The 22,840-nt window shown below is 44.7% G+C and overlaps 1 long non-coding RNA gene across 1 annotated transcript; it reads left to right on the top strand.

The window, feature by feature from the left end:
- The first annotated feature begins 5,352 nt into the window (after positions 1 to 5,352).
- LOC122464633 lies at positions 5,353 to 21,064 on the top strand. The gene is made up of 3 exons (XR_006288833.1): positions 5,353 to 5,452; positions 11,394 to 11,485; positions 20,274 to 21,064. It is a non-coding gene; the product is annotated as an uncharacterized LOC122464633 (long non-coding RNA).
- Positions 21,065 to 22,840: the final 1,776 nt, after the last annotated feature.

Raw genomic sequence — 22,840 nt, 5'->3', positions numbered from 1 at the left:
GGTAAGTGAAATTAACCATTCACCACCATTCCTGATAAGCCCTTTCAAAATCTGTGGCATTGGCCCAGATGATATGACGCATTTTAATTGGCACTATCCAATTTAGTCCATCTCTCACTATGGACTTAGCTATATCAAGTAGCCATGACTGGGCTTGCATGCATGCCAGAGCCTGGGACAGGTCAGATTGCAAAATGTCCAATTCCCCGAAGATTCGTAAGTGGTCCATCTCCTGAACTTGGAGCCAATGGGGAAAAGTATTGGCCAGGTCAAACTCTAGGGTGCTGATCTTGGTGAGCGATCTTGGTGAGCGCGTGGACCTGATAGCAAAGCCACATCTTGCCCTAACTCACCAATCCAATTTGCTAACATTTGTGGGTCCATGGTATTCAGCACTCCTAGGCCTGCTCCTACTCCACCTAGCACCTTAGCCATCAAATTTCTTGCTTGCCTTTTGGGGGCATTCTGAGGAATAATGCCTCGAACCCAGGCTTCCCAATGCATAAACAATGGTATTAGGAAACTCATACACTGCCAGTGTATGGGGGCCACAGACAGTTGCACACTCATGATTACCATTTTCAGAGAGAATTGAGGATCTATCATGATGCTGCGGGAAATGTCCTTCTTGATCACAGATGGCCCCACTTTGCTCGTGGATGGTCTGGGGGCAATAAGAACCTTGAAAGTGCTCCTGATATCAAAGGGTTCTTTTGCATACCATACCCCAGAATCGTTACTGTAAACAGGCACTATAATAAAACCAAAACATATAAAGTTAAAAACCTTAAAGTCTGATTCTAGTCTACAAAAGTTTGATTTAATAGTAGCAGAAGGAGCAGAACAATGTTTTGTGCAAGGTTGGCAGTTTAAATTGGCGAGGTAGCATTGGCTGGGAGTATGAACTTGTACATTGATTTTGGATAGATTAAAGTGCTGGGTACCAAAGGCTAACGTGACATTTATCTTGCCTGGAACCATGACAGAGGGTGCCTTTACGTGCAAAAAGATACATTTTGAGGAGTCCTAGTCCCAGATATCCTGGGAACATCCAACAAAAAACTGGTTATCGAACATCCAGGTGCACTGGCTCTGTAGCTTCCAGATGTATTTGATTTGCCCCCTTTGTTCTGTAATGGGGTAATGTACTCTGTTATGGTCATTTTTCTGTAAAAGCAATTTACAACACATTCCCCCTTTCTTTCTTCCAGGTAATGTAGCAAAAGCCCTCGAGAACATGAGTGTAGGGTTTCATACTATCCCTTTAAGCACCGAGTCCGGAAATAACTCCCATTCGTCAGCTTTTACCTGGCCCTTCACTTCTGCCTGAGGCGTAAGTTCATCATACCTGGAGGAATCCTTATTTTTCAAATCATAAACTCCGTCAGTATAATTATACTCCTTATATTCAAACACAGTCTGTTGCCATTTATATAGAGCAGATTCATTAACTAAACAAAACCAATGTTCATTTTTCTTCATGATGACATTGCCAGTGCTGCTGCTAACGAACCACAGTTCCATAAAAACTGTGTACAGGTGAATGGACTTCCTGGACATCTTCCCTCCTGCAAAAGAGGAAGACAAAACAGAAGTCAGAAACAAAGTTCTCTTTATGGGGGTTGACCATCATCTTTCTGTAAATCTTGGTTTTTATTCCTGCCCCTCCAGCTCTTGGGCTGAGTGGAATGAAACCATTTTTGCAGTTTGTTCCATCCAGAGTTGATCTTGACCAGGTAGATGGTCAGGCTTGCCTTGTTCATGCTGGTTACAGTTCAATCAGGCCTATACACAGCCTCCCAAGTCCTTTTTGGGGACCCTGGCTGCAGCCTCGGTGGAACGTGGCCATCCGGGCTGTCATAACCATACAGCTAAGGGTAGCCTTCCCCAAATCCCCGCCCCAGCCCTGCCTCTTCCTGCCCCCACCCCGCCCCAGCCCACCTCTTCCCACCCCTGCTCTGCCCCAGCCCCGCCCCCTCTCCCCTGAGGAGTGCAGCAGGGCTGGGCCTGCACTCATCGGCTGCAGGAAGTGCAGCGACCCGGCCCCAGCCGCGCTGCAGGTGTGTGCTGGGGGGTGGTTCCTCCCTGTCCCCCAAGCAGCCCCGCCCCCTCCCACAGAGACCTGAGGCCACCCGCCTATGGAGGCCTGCTCCCCCCACGGGGGGGCTGCGTAGGGCCCCAGAATAGCTAGGGACGGCCCTGCTGCCACAGTCGCCACTACTGTAAACGGAAGAATCTACTCCTGGCTTACAGGGCCCAGGTTCTTGTCTGGGACTCAGTCTATCACCTGTGGAGCCAATAATGTCAGTTCCACTTCCACCAGTGTGGTGCAGTGAAATAGAAAAGCGAGAGAGAAAGATGATATTCAAAAACAAACTACAGGTTTATTAGGGAACAAACTGTGGGATAACAGGGGAAAACATAAACAATAATAAACACACAGATGTAGTTGCTTCCCCGATTGAGCCTGAAGCTCAGGTCCCCAAACGACCCCCCCCAATAGCCTAACATAAACATAAACAGCCTAACATAAAACATAACCCCCCAAAGACTGTACTGCAGTCTGATGACTTCTGGACAGGTTGATGATGGTGAGTGCCTTGCTTGCAGCTTGAGATCGTTGGACCCAGGACCTTCAAGGAAGGAGTTCGTCCCTGGCCAGGCTCAGTTCAAGGAAGCAGTTGGTGGATCGGTGGTGCTGGAACCCAGACCCACAGATGGAGGATGGATCAGAAACCAGGATACCACAGGTAAGGTGCAGGTAAGATGATGTCGTTGCCCTCTGGATCCAATGAATCTTGGTCCGTCACCCGTGCAAATAATATGGCACTTGGCTGCTGCCTGAACGGACAGCAAGAATATCCGTTTTGCACAGTTTATTTATAACTTTGGTGGCGCGAAGATTCTGTGGTGGAGCCAGTTAGAACTGGTCACCTCACAGTCAGTTACTTTTCGTGCAAAACTGTCCATGAAGATGGGGTACCTATATATACCAATATACCATGAAGTCACTGCTGTCCTTCATGGCAAACACCAATTTGAATGTTCAGACTCCATCTTTAATTTAAATCCCCATAACCTTACATCAACTACAAACATAGCAAAACATTCAATAAATCATATGAAACCTTACAGAACCTTACAATAAGCATAACCAAACATGAATTCAGGAAAAATTCCCCAACACCGCTGTCATTCGGAATAGTACCTGCCAATGTGATTCTGATGGGGAAAGTAGAATTTCAGCACACCTTCTTACAATTGCAGAGAGTTTTTTGTCAGCCACCTGTAGATGGATGGTAAGAGCGCTGAAATCTTCTCCAGGCATACACTCCCGCACTAGGGCAACAGCATCCTCTTTTCCAGGCCCAGGGAGGGGCTCACTTTGGCCAAGTCTCGATTCAAGGGGCCAAGGGCCTTTCCTACTGGTCTCACCTGTTATGGAGTATACGGCTTGATCTTGTGCCGAGTTTCCACAGAAGGTGACGAACCAGGTCCATAGCTGATCACAGTCGTTACCAGTGCCATGGGAAGGTTGCTTCTTCTTCCAGTGCTTGTTCATGTCAATTCCAATCAGGTGTGCATGCACTGCATGCACGACAGCCAGAAGATTTCCCCCATAGCAGTATCCGTAGGGTCGGCCTGGGTGCCCCCTGGAGTCATGCCTTCATGGCGCCCAATATAGGGCCTGGCCGACCCGACCTCCTGCTCGGTTAGCTGGAACTTCCCTCGCTCTTGCTTCAGCAAGCATCTCTAGCAGTGTCCCACTGTCATTTGTATATAGTTAGATTCTTAGTTAGTAGTATTAGCAGTGTTGGTAGTTTTTCTAAGTTTCCATTGTGGGGGTCCCCCCCGTTTTGTCCCCCAACACTGGGGCATATCTCTGTTGCCGGGGTTTAAACTGTGTGAAGTTTGCGGTAAATTGATGCCAAAGAGCAACCCGCACACTTCTTGTTTGAAGTGCCTTGGCGAGAGTCACCAAAAGGCCAAGTGCCGCATTTGCAAAGGGTTTCAGTCGAGGACCCTTAAAGACTGCAAGCAGAGACTCAGAATTCTCCTCATGGAGGCAGTCCTCCGCTTGCAGTCTGACCCTGGGTTAGCGGAGCCTGTGCCGAGTGGAAGCAATGCAACGCTGGCCTGCCTATGAAATGCAGAGTGCGCTGGGTGTGCGGGAGCTGACCCGCTCTTACCTGCTGTCATGGGCGATGGGTGAAGCTGCTGCTTGGGGAGGCTAGCTCCCCAGCCCACCTCTTCTGCCTGTGGCCCCACCCATACTCCATTCCTGTTCCACCCTGGCCCCGCCACACTCTGCCGAGGCCCCGTCCTATCCCCACTGTCTCCCTCCTCTCTTTCCTCCCACACCCTGCTCACCCTTTCCAGCCAAATCCCTGGACCCAAATGAAGCAAATGACATTTGAAAAAAACTCTTCTGCAGTTTCTTTCTAAAGAAAATGGAGCATGTTTTCCACTGCATGGCAGATGGTGAAAACTGGACATGCAGAAGGTACCTAATTAAAAGCACTAAACTTGTGAACAAAAAATGTCAGTCACAGATTTTTTGATATGCCCTGAAGTTTGTCAGAGATTTATTTGCAAAAATTTTGTAGTAAGGACGAATCAGCTGTCTTGCTGAGTTCAACATTAAATATTATGGAATACATGATGCAGGTCTTTTCTGTTTTACATTTTCTTAATCAGTATTTCTAAGCTGATTTTATATTTTAAATGTACTCTTAAGCCTTCATAAAGTAATCATTCCAGATCACTACATATTTAACTCACTGAAACAAAGACATTCTTTTAAATTAATCAGTCACAGAGGTTTAGTGTGTTCATAACAATGTTCATTGCTTTTAGAAAAAGGGAACACTAATTTACTTTGTGTAATCTACATAACAATAGACATGTTAATGGAATTTCACCAACTTTAACACGTATGTTTCCAAAGATTTTAGGCATAACAAAGGATTTTATATCTTACTAAGGTACTGATTTTGTTGGAGGGGTCTCTTAAAACTAGTTCATCAGATAGTCAGAAGTAAAGAAAGGGAAAATCTTTGTCTAGCTATCTGGAAGGAAAGGGGTGTTGTCCCTTTAAGGGCTCTCTTCAAGGCTGGGGGAGGTGAAGGGAGAAAGAGATGGACAGAAAGACTTTGGAAGCAAGTTTTTTTTATTATAGTAATTAAAATTAAAATGTGTATTTTAGATAAGGGTGGTCTTTTGAAGGATTTTTGCAGCCGCGTATGCTGCGTATGCCTAAGGACGGCCTTGCGAACCAGCCTTATATAACCTGCTGTCTCCAGGCAGATTATGTGGTCACCTGATCCTTGTTTTCCCGCTTTTCTAGGAAAAGGGCGCCAAAACCTTCATGAAGAAGGGTACCCAAAATGGAGGATTAACAACAACATTTAGAATAACAAGATGGCCATGTAAGGCAAGGTGGTAAAACAAGGTAAAAACAAAACTTCCCTTACACCCTTAACTTTTCTTCAATTTCTCTTAGTTATTAACCTTGGATTTATAGGCCCCAGGGTTATCTTCAAAGTAGGCAAGAGTCCTTGAATAAACACTTCCTTAAATTCTGCAGTGTCACAGGTAGCTGTTCCATTCACAATGGGAGATGGAGATAGTCCTGATAACCAATAGACAAATCACTTTCTGCTTAGAAATCTTTCAGGCCTGTCACCTTTGATTGTCTGAGTAGTATTTCCCTATGAGATTTTCATGGAGATAACAGAGCTTGAAAACAGCTTCATAAATTTCTCCAGTGTCTTTAGTGTTTGCTAGTTGGACTTCTCGAGGCAAAGCATTGTATTCTTCACTATTCATATACTCTCTCAATACAGCTGTTGTGTCTTCTCTGCTGATGGCTGTCATTCTGCTCAACTTGGACAGCCAGTCCAGTGCTGTTTCTTTGTTGAGTGGACCTAACGTTTTCCTGACAGCTCTTGCTTGATCAGGACCATATGGTTTTGTTTCACATGTTGTCTCTATTGATCTGTTAGGTCCATAGTTAACCACAGTGGTGGTGATAGGAGCCGTGGGCGGATACCTTCTCCCCTCCTTGATTTCCTTCAGGCTTTCTACTTCTGCTGGGGCTTGAGGAGAAGGAGGATGGGATTCTAAGGCCTTCACTTCCCATGAGCTCTGCACATAATCAAGCTCCTTTTCCTCTTCTGAATCTGATTCCGAAGACGTGTTCTCTTAAAGGATCCGTGTTCATTGCTGCAATAACCCCTTTGGCTTTTCTCAGCTCTTCTCTTAAACTATTAATTTTGCTGTTACATTGAGAATGATTTAGGCTACCTTCCTGGTTTCTTTTAATTTCTTTAACGGTCTGGTAGCTGCCTAAGATTCCTCTATTTTTTTAGTTAACACAAAGGTTTCCCTATTCTTTTAGTTAACCTCACAACTTAACTCTTGTACCTGCTGCTCTAGTTGATTAATCTCCTTTCACTGGCTCAACGCCTGAGCTGACAAAGCATTATTTTAAGCAGTCAGCTTCTCGTTTTCAGATCTCTGTTGCCCCATTTGCTCTTCTAACTGAGATATAATCTTTCTTTTTCTTTTATGTGCCCATCTAGTTCTAATGGCACCATTAACAAGTCATAAATCAAAGGCTGTTTCTTTAAGCCTGTTCCAAACAAGAAGTTAGTGGTAACAAAACTTTCCCACCTCTCTCAGAGCTTTTCCTAAGCCTTATTCCCCTTTAAGCACATCCTCCGCCCAATGATTTTTACATTTTCCAAAAGAATTCACAGAGTACTCCAGAGACTTTTTATTTATCTCCTTCCTCCAGCCATCTGAGCTGAAAGTTCTGGTGCTCACCTGCAGTTTTATTGTCTGACCCATACAGACAAACACCTCTGCAAATGTCAGCAGTGCTCACCAGACTTTCTCAAGTTGGAGCCTCTGCTTTCCCAGAGTTCACATAAGCTCAGTAGTCCCCAGCAGTCTGTGCTGATGCCTGCCACACAGAGCTGTTCAAAGCTCAAGCAGCGCATCCCCCGACTCCGGTGCCTGCTATACAGATCTCAGCAGCATTCACCAGCAGTCTGGTGCCTGCTATATAGATCTACGCAAAAGCTCAGCAATGCTCACTGGCCATATGTCAGTGCCTGCTGTATGAGCTATCAAAATTCAGCAGTGTTTGGTACAAAGGATCTGGAACTGATGACAAGTCTAGTCAGGATAACTCCACAGTCTTCTCCAGGTAAGTGATTTCACCAATGGTGATGGTCTCCGATGCCCATGCAAATAAACTGCTACTGGCTGCCTCTGAGGCAGACAGCCCCAACTGTCATGTGCAGCACCCTTATATAGGCTGGTGGCGCAAAAGTTCTGAGGCAGCAGACCTTTCCAGATTGTTCCCTCCTTTTCCCGCCTTTTTAGAAAAGGACGTGAAAGTACACGGAGTCTTTGCTGCCATTTGACCCAGACAGGGTGGCGTCCATTATACAAAATGGAGTCTCACTGATAAACAGCAAATGTATTCAACAATACATATTCAAACTGTTAACTATAATGACAACTTGAACATATTATAACCAAACATGAATAAAATCCCTTACACGCCCACCGCCTGGTGCTTCTGCTGGGGACCGTGGTTGGGATGCTGGGGCTTCCCCTGCCTGCTCCGTGGCTTCTGTCGGGGACCGGGATAGGAGCACTGGGGCTTGCCCCTCCCCCCACCCCCGGCGCTTCTGCCAGGGACCAGAGTAGAAGCGCTGGGGCTTCCCGTGTTACTGAAATTACAGGGGAGCAGAATAACCTTTAGATAGTCTCACTCTAGAGTTTGTCCCCTAAATTAGCATCTTTCAAAAACTCTTAACCAATTAAACACTAGCACCCAAAAGGGCACCAGCTAGGGGCAAGAAGAAAGAAACCCAAGATGGAGGATAAATTGTGGGTAGCCTAAACAAAATGGTTAAATGACTAAACCAGGCTACACCCCCGCCCTGACCACCAGCTTTTCTGCTGGGGACTGGGATCTGGGCACCTGGGGCTTCTTCCCCTACCCCACCTGCTGGCCTGGCGATTTTGCCAGGGTCCGGGTGCTGGGGCATCCCCTGCCTCCCTCACAGCTTCTGCATGGTGGATTTCTGTTGGGGTGCCCATTTTTCTGGGGTCCTGGGCACAGGCCTCATGGGCCCATTGGATAATCCACCACTGAATGAGATACTATAAATAACATTTAGTCAAAGTCAAACTTTACAATTTAGCCTGATTTTTTTTTCTCATGGTGATTGGCTTGTGGCCCTCTGGCTGGGCCCCTTGGAGTTGGCCCTGCTAAAATGTACATATTTCCCCCCCTTTACTTGGAGTCTGTCCATTGGTTAGTCCTTGTAGCCCTTGTGCAGTTTAGAAAACTGGGATCCTCCTTTCATGAGACACTCCTGCTGGTAGTGTTTCTTCTCTGTAATGGATAACAACTTGTGCCATCTCTTCTGCTCTTACACAGTTTGTCTATTGTCTCTTAGTCCAGGGGGCTCGCTCTTCAGAGAGCTGTCTTGGGGTTCATTTGTTTTTGTAAATGCTTTAGTCTCCATCTGGTCCAGATAGTAAACAGTGCTGTCTCCATGGATGCCCATTGTTCTCAACACTGATTGAGTTAGCCCTGAGACGGCCTCTTGCCTCAGGGGACAAAGTCACACTTCAACAATTTTGAAACCTAATATACTTTTTATATATCTCTTAAACTATTTCCTATACAAAGATCTCACAATAACCTTGACAATAAGCTAGTTGTGAAACCATACACAACCCTCTTTGGTAATACATTGAGAAGATGGTGGGACACGGGTTGGAGATGTCTGTGAGACCCTCCCTCCCTCGCCCCTGACATTGATAAATGATGTTAGCCACTGGCTATTCCAAATGCATCTGCTTGGGCTCTATTGCCTGTACAGAGCCTGCCACCATATTTTTTCTACCTTGATATGTTTAATCTACGTCTATTCTTGGACGGTTATACTCGAACATAATAATTGAGAGTTGGTACCCTTTTTTCTGGGAAGGCATACTAGTGGGGAATGGTCAGTCAGAACCTTGAACCTCCAGTTAAAGAGGTAAGGTCTCAGCTGCCTGACAGTCCACACAACTACATAACATTCATATTCTGTAATGGAATAATTCCATGTTTCACTTGATGTCCATTTTTTATTTAGAAAGGCAATGAGATACTTCTTGTTACATCCCAGTCACTTATCGTCCTGTTCACCTACATTTTTAACATAGACTGTAGAACCTCATTGAACCAGACCACTTCTCCTTTTATTTCTGGGTGTTATGGGGCAGATTTCAATTGTTTTACCCAGCATATTCTCCATAACTTATAAAATAGCTGTGACATGAAATTTGATAAGATCTCTTTTGGAAAACCCACCTACTAAATATAGAAAACAGTGCATCTGTGACTGTTCCAGTTTCCACATTTGACCAAGTGACCGCTTCTGGATACCAGGTGTCAAAATCCACCACCACCAAAAATCTTTCCCCCTTACAGATTGGCCTGGGTAATGGCCCTATGAAATCCATGGCACTAAAACCTTCTTTGATCACTGGTAAAGGGTCCTTCAGTAGTACATGTTATAGGAATGTCTTTGAAATGAATCTACCATGAGGTTTAGGGCAGTAGATTTTTATGAACAGTTTACACATAACATATTTATGAATGAAGGCTAAAATGTCTTCTGTGCTGTGAGTTCCAAACTGTGGCACATCCTCTACCCATAGTAACATATGACTATGTGGAGCACCTCAACTCTGGTACTCCACATGCCAGAAGTAATCTCTCATCTTTCCCGAGGAGAATTCCCTTTTGAAAGAAGAAAACAAAGCATAACATCATTTCATAGAGTTTCCAAATTGATGTGTCTTCAGTATTCTGAGAATCTCAATTTGCCAAACACAGCAGCTTTACAAGTTCAGCTGAGGAAAGTACTCAGCATAACTCAGTGTGATAAATAAGGTTGGCGGACCACAATTGTGTCACAAGCATTGCAGCTCAGAATTTCTGTAGTACTAGTAATCCTTTGTCCTACGCATGCTAGCAATGCTATTTTCTAAATTAATTTCACTGTGCCTCACTGTCTAATAACTGTTGAGATTAAGATCTCCAAATTAATTATCAAGTTTCAGTGTATGTGCAACGCTAGCAGATACTGCACTCACTTTGTTCTCCCATGGCAAGTGGAATAAATCCTGAATATGTTGGCAGAATTGTGGATCAACAGAATTAATACACATTTTGATATTTATACTTAACTGGTAACATGAAATCCTGCAGTACCATATGGGAAGAGGTCAGGAAAACATTTTGCTTCCAGATTTTTCTCCCACACCCTGCGAGGAGAGTCTTTGATGGGTTTCATCTGGTACAGAGCAATATTATCTCCCACAGGATCTAAGGGCGCTAGAACCTTTGTAGAAGTGGAGGGGGAGGGGAGTGGAAGGAAGGAGGGGGAGAGGCCAAAGTGGCAGGGGAATTAAAATATTACTTAAATATCCAGCAGAGTACAACTGTAACATAAATAACCAGAATATAAAATGTAGCCACATTATCATATTTAAGGTATAATTATAATATGAACAAACAAAAAATAAGACAACTTTAGTTCTAAACATTGAGACTGCATTTTATTTTTGCACTTCATGTATTGTACTTCATTTGCATTTATCATTTTACTGCGTATACTCCACTATTATTATTGAATCGTAACTGTCAATTCTGTAACATTACAATCGAATTGTCCTTGTTTATATATAATGCATTACCGGATTCACTGGACAATCACTATGAACATGCATCTTTGACACACAAAGTCAGGGCCCCTCCTGGACTCTCACCAGTGTTAGAGGCTAGCGGCACACAAGGCCACTCCAATGGGGTATATGCAAGGCCCCAGCCACAACACTGACTCGACCACAACAGTCAGTGATCCCATCCTTGTGATCAATGGACCACCGTTAACAAAACTGAGTAACTAATAACGTATTAAATAAATACAAAGCAGCAATAATCAACCACTAAATCATCAAAGAGGGTTCTGAAGCAGTCGCCAGAAATGTTAATCCTCGGACAGGGTAAATTTCACTAAGGGAGCTAAGGACCGTAGTGAAACCCAAAACCCCAAGGCTGCAGATCCATCCCCCTTCCGTATCTATCACCAGTTTAATGATTTAATACTAACAGATACCAGAGAAGCAGGGATAGGTAACGAACAAACTAGAATTTTTTCAGTAGGACCCCACAAAATATAACAGATGGATATAAAATAAAACCACTCTGCTGTTAACGGCTCACAACTGGCTTAAAGCCAAGGACCCCAAAAACTATACAGGTGGGTAAATAAATCAAAAGATTAACACACCACCATCTCTCTCTCTGACAGGACATGGGTTGCATGAACGCTGGGACATGACCAGGACCACAGGGTTACCGACTTCAGAAAGGAACACAGGACTTCTGGACACAGGAACACAGGTAAGCAGATCTTCTTTGGCTTGACTCATCGTCTTGGCTAGGAATGATGTTAGCATTTGGCTGCCACGGGGGCTGACAGCACTTGCCAGAGGGCACAGCACCTTCTTATAATCTGCGGTTGCTAGTTGGAAGCAAGCTCACCTATGAAGGAACAGGCAGGGTTTACATAAAGCCAAGAGACTGGCAACATTGCAGGGTGGCAGTCACTCTTCTTGAGGGAAAGAGGGATAGGAATCCCTGAAACCCAGTAACCCCTAAGAGAGACTAGAATGGGAGGAAGCAAGGTAAGAAGTAGTCCTGGGGTGAGAGAAGTAACGTTAGGGAAGCTGCAGACCGTGACTGCTTGGTACAGGGTGGGCCTGGGTTCCCTTACCAACCACTGTAGAGCGGTACTGCTTGGGGCTAGAGGCAGATTAAGATTTATTGGGGCCCTAGGCAGAGAGAACATTTGGGCCCCCAGACCTATGCCCACCCATTTTTAAACATGGGCATAGTAACGTCAGGCAAGCATGGCAGCGTGGCGGCATGAGCATAGTTTGGGAGGCCAGGTGGGATGTTGCCCCCCACCCCACCAAACTGCAAGCCTTGGGCCAGAGGCGACAGGAGGAGCAGTGCCACATGTGGTTGCTGCCTTGGGCACAAAGCCCGGGGGGGGGCAGTCTGGTAGCAGGAGGGACCTGGCGAGGGGCAGCCTGGCAACAGAAGCTGGGCGTAGGCACTGAGTGAGCCTGGGTGGAGTGTGGTGGCTGCTGAGGCGGGGCCAGTGTAGCAGCAGGAGCTGCGCTGGTGGAGCCTTCCCTGCCTGTCTCCTCATTGCCTTTGACCTTCCCACGGTTTCCCGCTGCCTCCCAGCTGGGGCAGGGCCTCCTTTCCCCTCACAGCGTGTCTGCAAACCCCGTGGAGAGGGAAGGAGGCAGTACCAAAACCCCCACCCTTGGGTCCCACCAGCAGTGGCATACCCAAGGGGGCGAGGACACGGGCCGGGGGCTGCTCTCGGACACGTTGGCTCCCACCCAGGGCAGGAACACCTTGGCTCTCCACAGTGGCCTGGGCTCCCTGGCTGGCTCTTACCTCAGTCTGGCTCCGAATTCCAGCCTGGCCAGGGGGTGGAACCTTGGAGGGAACAGGGGGCAGGGCCACAGTTTTGGCACTGGTGGCCCCCCCACCCACCACACTCCTACCCAGGTTCCGATGCTCCTTCGGTGGCCCCCAAATTGGCCGGGACCCGGGACGTGGGCCCTGTGGGCCCGTGTGTTAATTTGCCACTGCTTGGGGCAGTGAATTAGAAGACTGCCTGGGTCATTGTCAGAGTGACAGTCTGGGCGGCAGGGCTGAGAACTCCCTGACACCCTGACCCTGTCACTAAGTCTGATGTGACATCCTACTGTTTGCTTGGCAAAAACAGTGACATGGTATAGGCAGAGGCACACTATTTACAGAACTTGAAGTGAGAGGAACATGAGCGCTGTGTGGTACCAAAACCAGTATTTGAGGAAAACCTGCTGTAGTTTAAAGAGGAAACATGAGATAATATATCAAAGCTGAGGGACAGCTCTTAGTTAGCTAGAGATGGGGAGGATTCTGATGTACAGGAAAATGAGGACAACAGAGTAGCAACAACTGAAGTAACCGTTGTTTTTGGTTTACAGTAGACCTTCCCCAAGTCAAATTGATGACCTGGAGATACTAAAATGGTACTGACCTTTTCCCACAAGCCTTCCAAGACTGCTTCAGCAGCTCATTTTTGGAGACCCCTACACTAGCTCTCTCCCAACTGAGCAAAAAGCTTATTTTATGTAGTCTGGCCTGGCCTTGCCTTGCTGACCCAACCCTCAATCTGGGCTGAAATCAGGAACAGGCTCTGCTAGGCCTGTGGCTTCTTTTAATGTCCAGCACCCTCTTGCACCCTCTTACGGTGACCCACTAACGATTCATTAATAAGTGAATAAAGCCACAGAAAGCAAGGAAAATGCATCTGTTTTAGGGAGACAAACACCACTATGTGAGAACAACAAAGTGTATGTTTCCATAGTGTCACCCCTATTTTGGTGTTTGTATGTCTGATATCCGCATGCTGGAGAAGAGGGTTTAATTAAGTGTATTTGTGTTATATAAAATCACCACTAGATAGTACTTTTAGAGCAAACTAGAGTTGGCTTGTGTCATTGATTAAAGATTCTTTACAGCTGTTTTCAGGGATGAGGAAAGGCACTAGAAATACAAGTTTTTTGTAAAAGAAAGTTCCCATTTTATCGTATATGCAGAAGTGAGGGGAGTATCAAAATATGTCAGAAAAGTTCTTCAAGCTGGAGAATTTGTTTTGGATCCAATATTTGCAGAGGCTGTTCATGTCTGGGTGTATTTGAGCTCTAATGTATGAATGTTAATGTCCACATTTTCTTTATTTTTTTAATATTTGGGACCATAACATTGTAGGGAAAGATTATGGGTGGAAATGCGCAGGGGGAAAAGGAGTCTTCCTCCTCCCTTTGTATCCCTGCACAGGGGGCAGTCATATTGCCTGGAGGGTGAGGCTGCTTCTCACTGCTATTCTCAGCAGCGGGACTAGCCTGCTTAAGATGGATAGAGGTGGGATGGAGGATTTGCCTTCCCTTCTAGCCCCTTCCAGTGCACACCATCAAGGAAAGTGACCATGCTGAGTGTGGAAAGCACATGCCACATCCATTTAAAATGTGGCAAAGCTACTGCTGGAGATTATGCTCCCCACAGCTGCCCATTAGGCATTCCAGATGTAATTCCTCCTGAAAACCCCAGTTCAGAAGGGCCCTGTCTCTCTCCCCATGATGCTACAATTCTTTACAGCTTAATTCAGTGCTTTGGACACACCTACTATATATAGAGCCCTGCGTGGATACAAAAATGTGGATCTGCAGCCGATCTGCATCCAACAGAATCAACATGCAACTGATCCATAATCCATTATCTAACATTTATGTGTATCCGCATCCACACCGCACCCACAGCAGCAAGCCGTCGATAGTGCCTCTCAGGAGGAGCATCTGTGTGTGTGTGTGTGTGTCCTTTATAAGAAAGCTATATGGCTTAATAAATGTGCACACTATTATTGTTATTTTAAACATCAATCTTTATTGTACAACAGTCATCAGAACAAATATTCTTGCCCTTATCATCACTAGGGGTTTGCAGTCTTCTCTCAGCAGCTGGGATGTCAGGGGCTGAGGAGGGAGACTTCACCTCCTTGTTGTGTAAATGTGTCAGCCTCCAGGCTTCCTACTCAACACTTCTTGCTGTGGTCTGCAATATTCCATTTATTTAAAGCCCTGCAGCACTGAGGTGTCAATCATTCCAGAAAGCTGTTTTCTGCATGTGGTGCAATGTGTTACCAGTGATGTTGAGAAAAAAAAAATGGCCACATGAGAACTAGTTCTTCTGGCAGGTTGCCTGAGTGTTTTAATTGATCACAGAGCCCCCCCAGACTAGGTTAGGGGATTATCTCGATCTGCATCTTCCAGCATTAGTTGCTGATAAAGAGGTAACTGAAGCTGAGTGAATCGTAGAATATCAGGGTTGGAAGGGACCTCAGGAGGTCATCTAGTCCAACCCCCTGCTCAAAGCAGGACCAATCCCCAATTTTTGCCCCAGTTCCCTAAATGGCCCCCTCAAGAATTGAACTCACAACTCTGGGTTTAGCAGGCCAATGCTCAAACCACTGTGATGGTATTCTAAATAGTTCATATAATGCAAAGGACAGGGAGTCTGTTCTCCCTGTGGAAGCATGCAAGGGGAATCACAGGGCACCTCACCTCTGCGTTTGACAGGTCATCCTCCTAGGGGGCCTATGTGGGGGAGCCAGGAGCAAGGACAGCAGGTGCTTCGCTGTGTGTCTTCAGGTCAGTTTCCCCACTGCGGGAGGGGAGTGCAGAGGTGAGGGGCACAGGACCAGGGTGAGGGGTGAGGGTGGAGCATGGGTGGTGGTGGTGAAGGTGCTCTCTGGCTGCCCGCCAGTGTTTAATTTGTGCTGGGGCTTGCTGGAGCCCCGGCAACTTTTTAAATACAAATTAAGCACTGCAGGGCTGTCTACCGCACCTGCTCTGAATTGCGGCACTTGATCTTAGATGTCTTCCTCAGGATAGCTGATTTTTTTTTGACATATTGCTATGCAAAAACATTAAATCATCCACAGTTTCTGGTTTGAGTGAGTCTCGTTAATTGTGTAACCAGAGACTGAGAAGACTTTCACAGAGGGTGCACTGGATGCAGGGATGGAACGCACAAAGCGTGCAACTCGACTAAGAAGGGGAAAGTTGTACTTGTGTTGTCTCCACCACCACAGCAGTTGCACATCTTCATTCTTTACCAACTTCAGGGTGATATACTTTGACACTTCATCATCGTCACTTACACACTCACCATCCGAATCCTCAAACTCTCTATGTGACTGTTTTTGTCGTTTTTGGTGATGGTGTCTGTGTAGCTGACTAAAGAAGCATAAGATTCACTGCAGGAATAATTTTCTTCTGCAATGAGACAAGCTTCGTGGTCTCATGATAAACTTCCTGTCTCTCCTCTTCAGTGATAACTTTCATCCCCTACATTCATGGGTGCAGGAAAACATCTACTCTATGCATAGGTTTGATTTCAAACTTTTCCATGAGATATTGCAAGGTGGATTTGAGTAGACTATCTACATCAGTGGTAGAAGGATGGAGATGCTTTTTCAACCTTTCGTACCAAATGGGCACCAAGTGGAGAGTGGGTTGTGATGATTGCTTTAGCGCATTTGATGCTTCCTTGAAGGGCTGCAGGAACTCTATTAAGCTCAAGGTTTTGTGGTCAATACTGTCAATGAGCTGAGTGTCCCCCTTTTCTGTCAAAATTTCATATATTCTGTCCCACTGCTTCTCAATTGTCTTAAACACAAGTAGTTTGCTGTTCCATCATGTTTCTATGTACTTTCAGAGACTTTTGCAGTCTGCTTTGAAGGCCAGATCTCCTGAAGTAACCAGATTTCGGCATGCATGGATCAGTTCGGTTACTGCTTCCTCTTTCTGTTTTCCCGGTTTGGTAGTGTGCTCAAATATAGTATTTGTAATGTGCGCTGAGCAGCTTATTCGCACATAGGACTTGAGGGTTGCAACCATGTTTGCTCCCCAGCCAGTAATGAAAACCATCTGGTTGGTAATACTGTGTATATCAAATTTTCTGAGTGCCTGAATAACAGCTGAATGAATGTTCTCTGCAGTTTTTGGTTTCCTGCTGTCAAACTGAGTCACACAAGGCACCCGCTTCACCATTCTGAACTCTTGTGGCTCTATGTAATGAACAGTTACTGCCAAATAGGCAACCTTTCTGTAATCATCTATCCACAAAGATCAAGGGTAACCTCTCCACCTATTGTGCCAAGAACGTTTTTCAGCTCTGTGGAAATTTTCTTTTTTCTCCTGCCACAAGTGCAGCATGCCAGGCTAATGTTGTGAAATGTGGTATTAGCACATGTGCATCCGTTTCACCATGTTTGGCACCCATGTTAATCAAACATTGAGAATATGCAAGGAATCCCTCACCACCGACTACCTCGAAAGGTCTTATGTCTGTTGTTACAAACTGAGTCATAGTTGTCTTCATGTCTCGTGTGATAGTGACATATTTCTTGATGAATATCTTCAGCAAACTGGACCCTGATTCAGATCTACATTTATGTTTAAGTAAGTTTGAAGTACTGGTTTTATGGCTACTATAAGTACAGACTTTTTTGCATTTGACACATGCAACATATCCAGCCACAGTATCTCCCTTTTCACCAATAAGAAATCTGAATGTATTCCAAATTGGTGATTTGCCTTTCTCATTTTCCTTGAAACTGTATGCACTAGCACTTAATTTCTTTTCAGTTTCCTTCTCCATTGACCACTGGCTTTTCAAATACATACAGAGTTTGGAAACTTTTCTGGTGGCAACTGGCAAGTAAGTGCAGAGGGAGTGACTCAGTGACAACTTAAATTCGAGCTGATGAACTGACAATGTGATTAAACAAAAAAAGAACTTTCACCTCACGGTATTCCCTGAATCTGAATAAATGGGGTGCATGGTACATAGGGTGCAAATTACATGGTACAAGCCTTAGTGTGCATGATGCAGAGTGCAGCATGCCAGGTGAATTGCATAAAGTGCATGATACTGTGGGGTGAGGTAGTATATGGTACAAGGCTGCCTCATGCAGTCATATAATAAACCTATGCTTCTTGATACTTATCCTTCTGCTGTGCACCCAGTAAGCATCATTAAAAGAGCCTATCCTGTCACCCTAAGAGCCAAGGGTCGGCTCTTGCTCAAATTGTGCCTTCGCGGACGTATAGGGCAAGTCACATAAGTGTGAGGCCTAAAGTTGGCTTTGAATTGCTCCTTTACTATGGAGATCTCATTTCCCTTAGGCGATGAGATGTGGTGGTTTGGTTGCTGCATTACATGGGTTTCTAGGTTGTATTTTCACCCTTGCAGAGCTATGTGGAGGTACAGCAAGCATCGCATAAGGCTAATGAGGGGTTTGTACTCAAATTCCACGTTCTCTGGAAGTAGGATCTCAAAGGTGGGGAAGCAGGAGTCTGCACTCATAGCCTATGTGACTCATAGGTTATGAGCTGCAGCCAGCCGCTTCCCCACCTTTGAGATCCATTGCCATTGGGATGCAAAAGGCAGAGCGGGAGCCATGCGCCAGGTATAGGGAACCCGCCAGAGCCGGGGACAAGGGGGGAGAGGTGGTTTAGAGGGTTGTGGGGCCTGCACTCTGCACTGCCCCCTGCTCCTGCTGGGGAGTGGGGTCTGAACGTGGGGGCTTGTCCTGCTCCGCCCTCCTGGCACTTCTGCTGGGGAGTGAGGTCAGGATGCGGGGGCTTGCCCATTTTTCCAAGGGCCCTGGGTACGGCTCTCCCGTCACTGCAGGGGCCCATGGTTGGCCCCATCACTTTTTACCAGCCCTAAGGGCTAGCAATGGGGGGGCGGAGGGGGCGTGCGGGCGGAGATGAGAGAGTGGGGGGGCAGGGTCTTGTGGGGGAGAGGTGGTGCGGGGGCAGAGACTGGGGGGAAGGGGCGTCGCATTGCATGCTGCTCCAAAGGCTTGTGAGTGGCAGCAGCAGCGCTCGTTGGTAGAGCCCCGCTGGGTTGTGTCTGCATCCGATCCACTGTCCACAAAAATGGTCCATGGCTATCCGTGGATATGAAGTGAGTATCCACAGATTTACAGGGCTCAGCTATAGAGTTTGTACAAGAATGAAATGCTTTCCACTTGTTTCTCCAGAGTTCACTGGGCAAGGAACTGTGCCACTGACAGTGCTTAAATAATTCTTAACTACCTCACAGATGAGATGAAGCACTGTAAATTTTTATCCATCAATTTGTCTTTTAAAACTATTTCAGTCTTTTCCATAACAATTTTCAAAGTTTTTGGGAAAAATGCTAACTACTTTTCAAACAGCATTAGACTGTTTGTCACTTACTAGGTATTTCTTTCCATTAGTTTCATCCGTAAACCTTTTTTTTCTAACGACTTCTAAGAGGCACTTGATAGATTATTGAAATTCAGCCTTTTTCAAACAGCTTAGTGTAATTTCAGTCCTTTTTGTTCTTTACAAAAGCATTCTGTTATTCTTGCACTTAAAGCAAAGTATATCCCTTGCAGATTTTCAAACAGAGGGTATATTAAGTTTGGAGGCGAAGTCTATGTAAATGGGTCTGTCCCCTTTAAAATTATTAGGGACTAAAGAGTTGGTCAACCCTTCTCTAAGGCATGACTCTTTATGATTCTGGGGTGAACAAAGACCCAGGGGAGAGCAGAGGCAGGACAAAATGACAGAGACAAAATGGTCCTAGGAATACCAAGTGTTTTGCGGGAAACCATGGCTATTGTCTCTTTTTAAGGGCCCAGGATTCCTGTAGTGTAGGGTTGGGACAAGGTTCCCTTCTCTCTTAGCCAACCAGGATAATCTCTGAGAAAGAAGCACCAGTGGAAGAACTGAGCTACAAAAGGGCCAGCTGGGAGCTGGTTTAAGGCTAGAAATGTCCTGGAAATTAGCATACAGACAGAGGCAGATTAAGATTTATTGAGACCCTGGGAACAAAGAACATTTGGGCCCCCCGTACCCTATTAAAACACAAATGTATCAAAATGCATTAATACAAAGACTCCACTCTGTTTACACGCTGCATTAATAATAAAGCAAATCGTATTCCAGTTCATTATGCCTAAATTAACTGCTCAATTTTTCCACCAAAAAAAAAAAAGATTTGTTTTTGGAAATTGGCTTAGATGCATGCAATATATGTAAAATAAAATGGAATAACGTTAATGTTTCAGTGATCTTGTGTAGACTCTTATTTAAGAACTATTAACTGTGGATGTTGTCTCCATTATTATAGTAGCAGTGAAACATTAAAAATTTTTTTTACATTGCTCACTGTGGTAAAGTACAAGAAAGACATACAGGTCACAGCAATAGCCTGTAGTACAGGTTCACCAATACCTTATCTTAATTAAATTAAGCAACACACTATACGTGTCAATTGTTTATCAGGCTTGAAATATTAAACAACAAAATACTATATTTATTTGAATAATTATTTAAACACACCCTATGTAATCCATTTTATTATTTCACATTTTCAGAATCATTATTTTCTGATTTAGTATGCATGCCCTTAAAGTTTCACATTCCTTTTAAAGAGACTACATATTATTATTTTGATTCTGTGACCTGTGCGCCACCAAAAGTCCGTTCTTCTTTGCGTGATTGCTCATATCGATTCCAATTAGGTGTGCGCGCATCAGGTCAGCTGTGGAGCCCTCAGCAACACTGGTGCACCACGCTACTGGAGCTTTCGACACAAGTTTGAAGTCGTCATTTATGTAATGGATAGTGGTGGATACGAATGAGGAGACTGCAGGAGATTTTACTTGAAAAGACAGTTTTTTTGTTCAACTGAAACAATACGCACAAGATAGCGCAGTCCTGAAGTACCAGACTTGTACTCACAGTAACGTAACACTCTTGAACACCTGTCACAACTTACAAATTCCATATGTTTCCCTGCACCATCAACTACAGCTGAAAATTTATTCCAACTATCTGACTTTCCATGTTTTTTCTTCTTGATTGTACTTTTTTTTTTTTTTTAATAAAAACCTCTACGTCCTCAGGTTTTAGATCGGCCATTCTTATAAGCACTGACAGCAAGCTGATACAACAGTGACAGTCTGTGTATATGTGAGGCCACAGAACAACAAAACCTGTGAGTGTGATTCTCTGACCTGAGTTGAGCTGGTATTCTACACTGGATTCAGAGCGAGAGAGATAAATGCGTATAGGAAAGAGAAACAAAATAATTAGCAATTTCCCAAATAGGCTAGTCATGGTAAACGGACAAGAGATTTAGTTTTCAGAGTAGCAGCCGTGTTAGTCTGTTTTCAGCAAATTACTGCAGTCTGTTATTTTGCTCACCCAATCCCGCCCACAGGAGCCCAGTCCTGCTGCAGGGGTCTAACTGGCACTATATTCATTGCATTAGAGTTGGTTCAGATGCTTGTACTGAGAATTGTTATAAGGGTCTGATGTATGTATGTCTGCTGTATATATTTGGACGGACCGAGAAGTCGCTAATGCTGACTTGGCTGCCTTTTGGTCATGCCTTTGTTTGGCCTGGGTATGTTTTATTTAAGCTTGCTAAAGTGATAAGTTTAATCATTGCTGGGCAGGGGTATTGACCATGGGATACACTTACATTGAAGGACAACACAAAATGTGCTGCCAAAAGACTATTATAGAAAAACAGGGAAGTCCCAAAAAGTTCCTATGCAAAGCAAATGGTAAAAGAGACCTGGTCAAAGATGCACGATCAGTGATAAACCAGTTTGAAAAGAGAAATAGTAACATGAAAATAGCATAGACAGCAAAAGTTATGCCGACTGAAGTTTATGCGTGATTATTGTCTGAGGTGCATAAGACGTAATCATAATACTTAATGGTGATTGGAAGAAAACTGATGAGTATGTAATTTGGATATGTATAAAATGTGGTAGATTGTAAGGGGAAGTTGGAATACCACAGGAGAAATCCATCATGACCCATCTGCGCCCCAGGGAAAGGTAATTGATCAATATCTTTTTCTGTATGCCTGTCATTTCTTACTTTAATAGTAATTGTAATCACAAGGTATGCTTTTGGTTCAAATACAGTTTTGAAATTAATTAGCCTGAGTGTCCAGGACCAACTGTGTGGCATTCTTATCTGACACTTGTCACCTTTTTAATTTTGTTTCCCTTAGCAGTTTCTTTTAAAGTTTGTTATCATAATGTTACAAACTGCCCTTCCCCCTAGAGCAATTCAGTTAAGTTCCAGAGAGACCAGGTGAATTTTAGCCATTTATTGAAAACTACAATAGAATCCAAATATGTGATCCTAGGCTACAGTACAGTAAGTAAAGTAAACAGTCTCACTCCCTGCTGGGTGGTCCTGCAAGCCATACCAGTTGCGGTTAGACAAATCTTTCTCTCTGTTCAGTCTCACCTCTCCACACAGAGGAAACTCTTAACCCCACCCTTACAGCTCTCAAAGTTACTCATGCACTTTGTGATGGTCATATGCACATATACAGCATGTCCAGACATGCCCAACCATGGCTCCCCTAATGCCAGAAAATATGAAACACGCTAAGAAGGAAAAAAAGAAGGGCAAAGGTGCTTCACCCTGGGGACACAGGAGAGTTTAAGGGTGCGCCTGTATGGAGGTTCTTCAGTCGCCTAACAATAGTAGCTTTGTGTGCAAGCAGTCAAAGTCATTAGAATGTTTTCAAAGTTGTTGGAAACTTTACAGTTTCTTTATTTGCAGTACTAAACAGTTATTCAATATCGCTAGTCACTATAGGGTCCTCGTGAAACCACTGAGCCAATTTGTTATCCAGAAGATCTAGAAGTTCATAGTACTGCTTGTGGTAAAAACTTTGTGGCTCTGAAAGGTGTGACTTTTTTCACTGTTGTCTATTCTTCTTGGGGATCTGTGGTGCTGGAGAGTACTGGAACAGCTGTTAAATCGTTCTGTTGCAGAATTGTAGAATGTTTGGCAGGCCTCTTTGGAATGTTGTTGCAGAAGAAAGCCCTTGTCAGCTGTACAGCATTGTCCCCATCACAGAGTGATGTGATTACTGCTTGCGATGGTTGCGATAATTGTTCAGCAGCTTGAAGACTAGGTATGAGAGCTGTAGTGGATAAAAAGTATTGAATTTGTCAAGCACTGCCAAAATTCCACTAGGTCTTCTCCCATATTCATCATATGAATCTTATTAATCTGTCATTGCAGCATACAATACACTGTAGTTGTCAATGAG

Source organism: Chelonia mydas, chromosome 2, assembly GCF_015237465.2.
Source record: "Chelonia mydas isolate rCheMyd1 chromosome 2, rCheMyd1.pri.v2, whole genome shotgun sequence".
NCBI lineage: Eukaryota > Metazoa > Chordata > Testudines > Cheloniidae > Chelonia > Chelonia mydas.
Note: the sequence above shows the minus strand (reverse complement) of the source record. Positions and strands in the feature narration are given on the sequence as shown.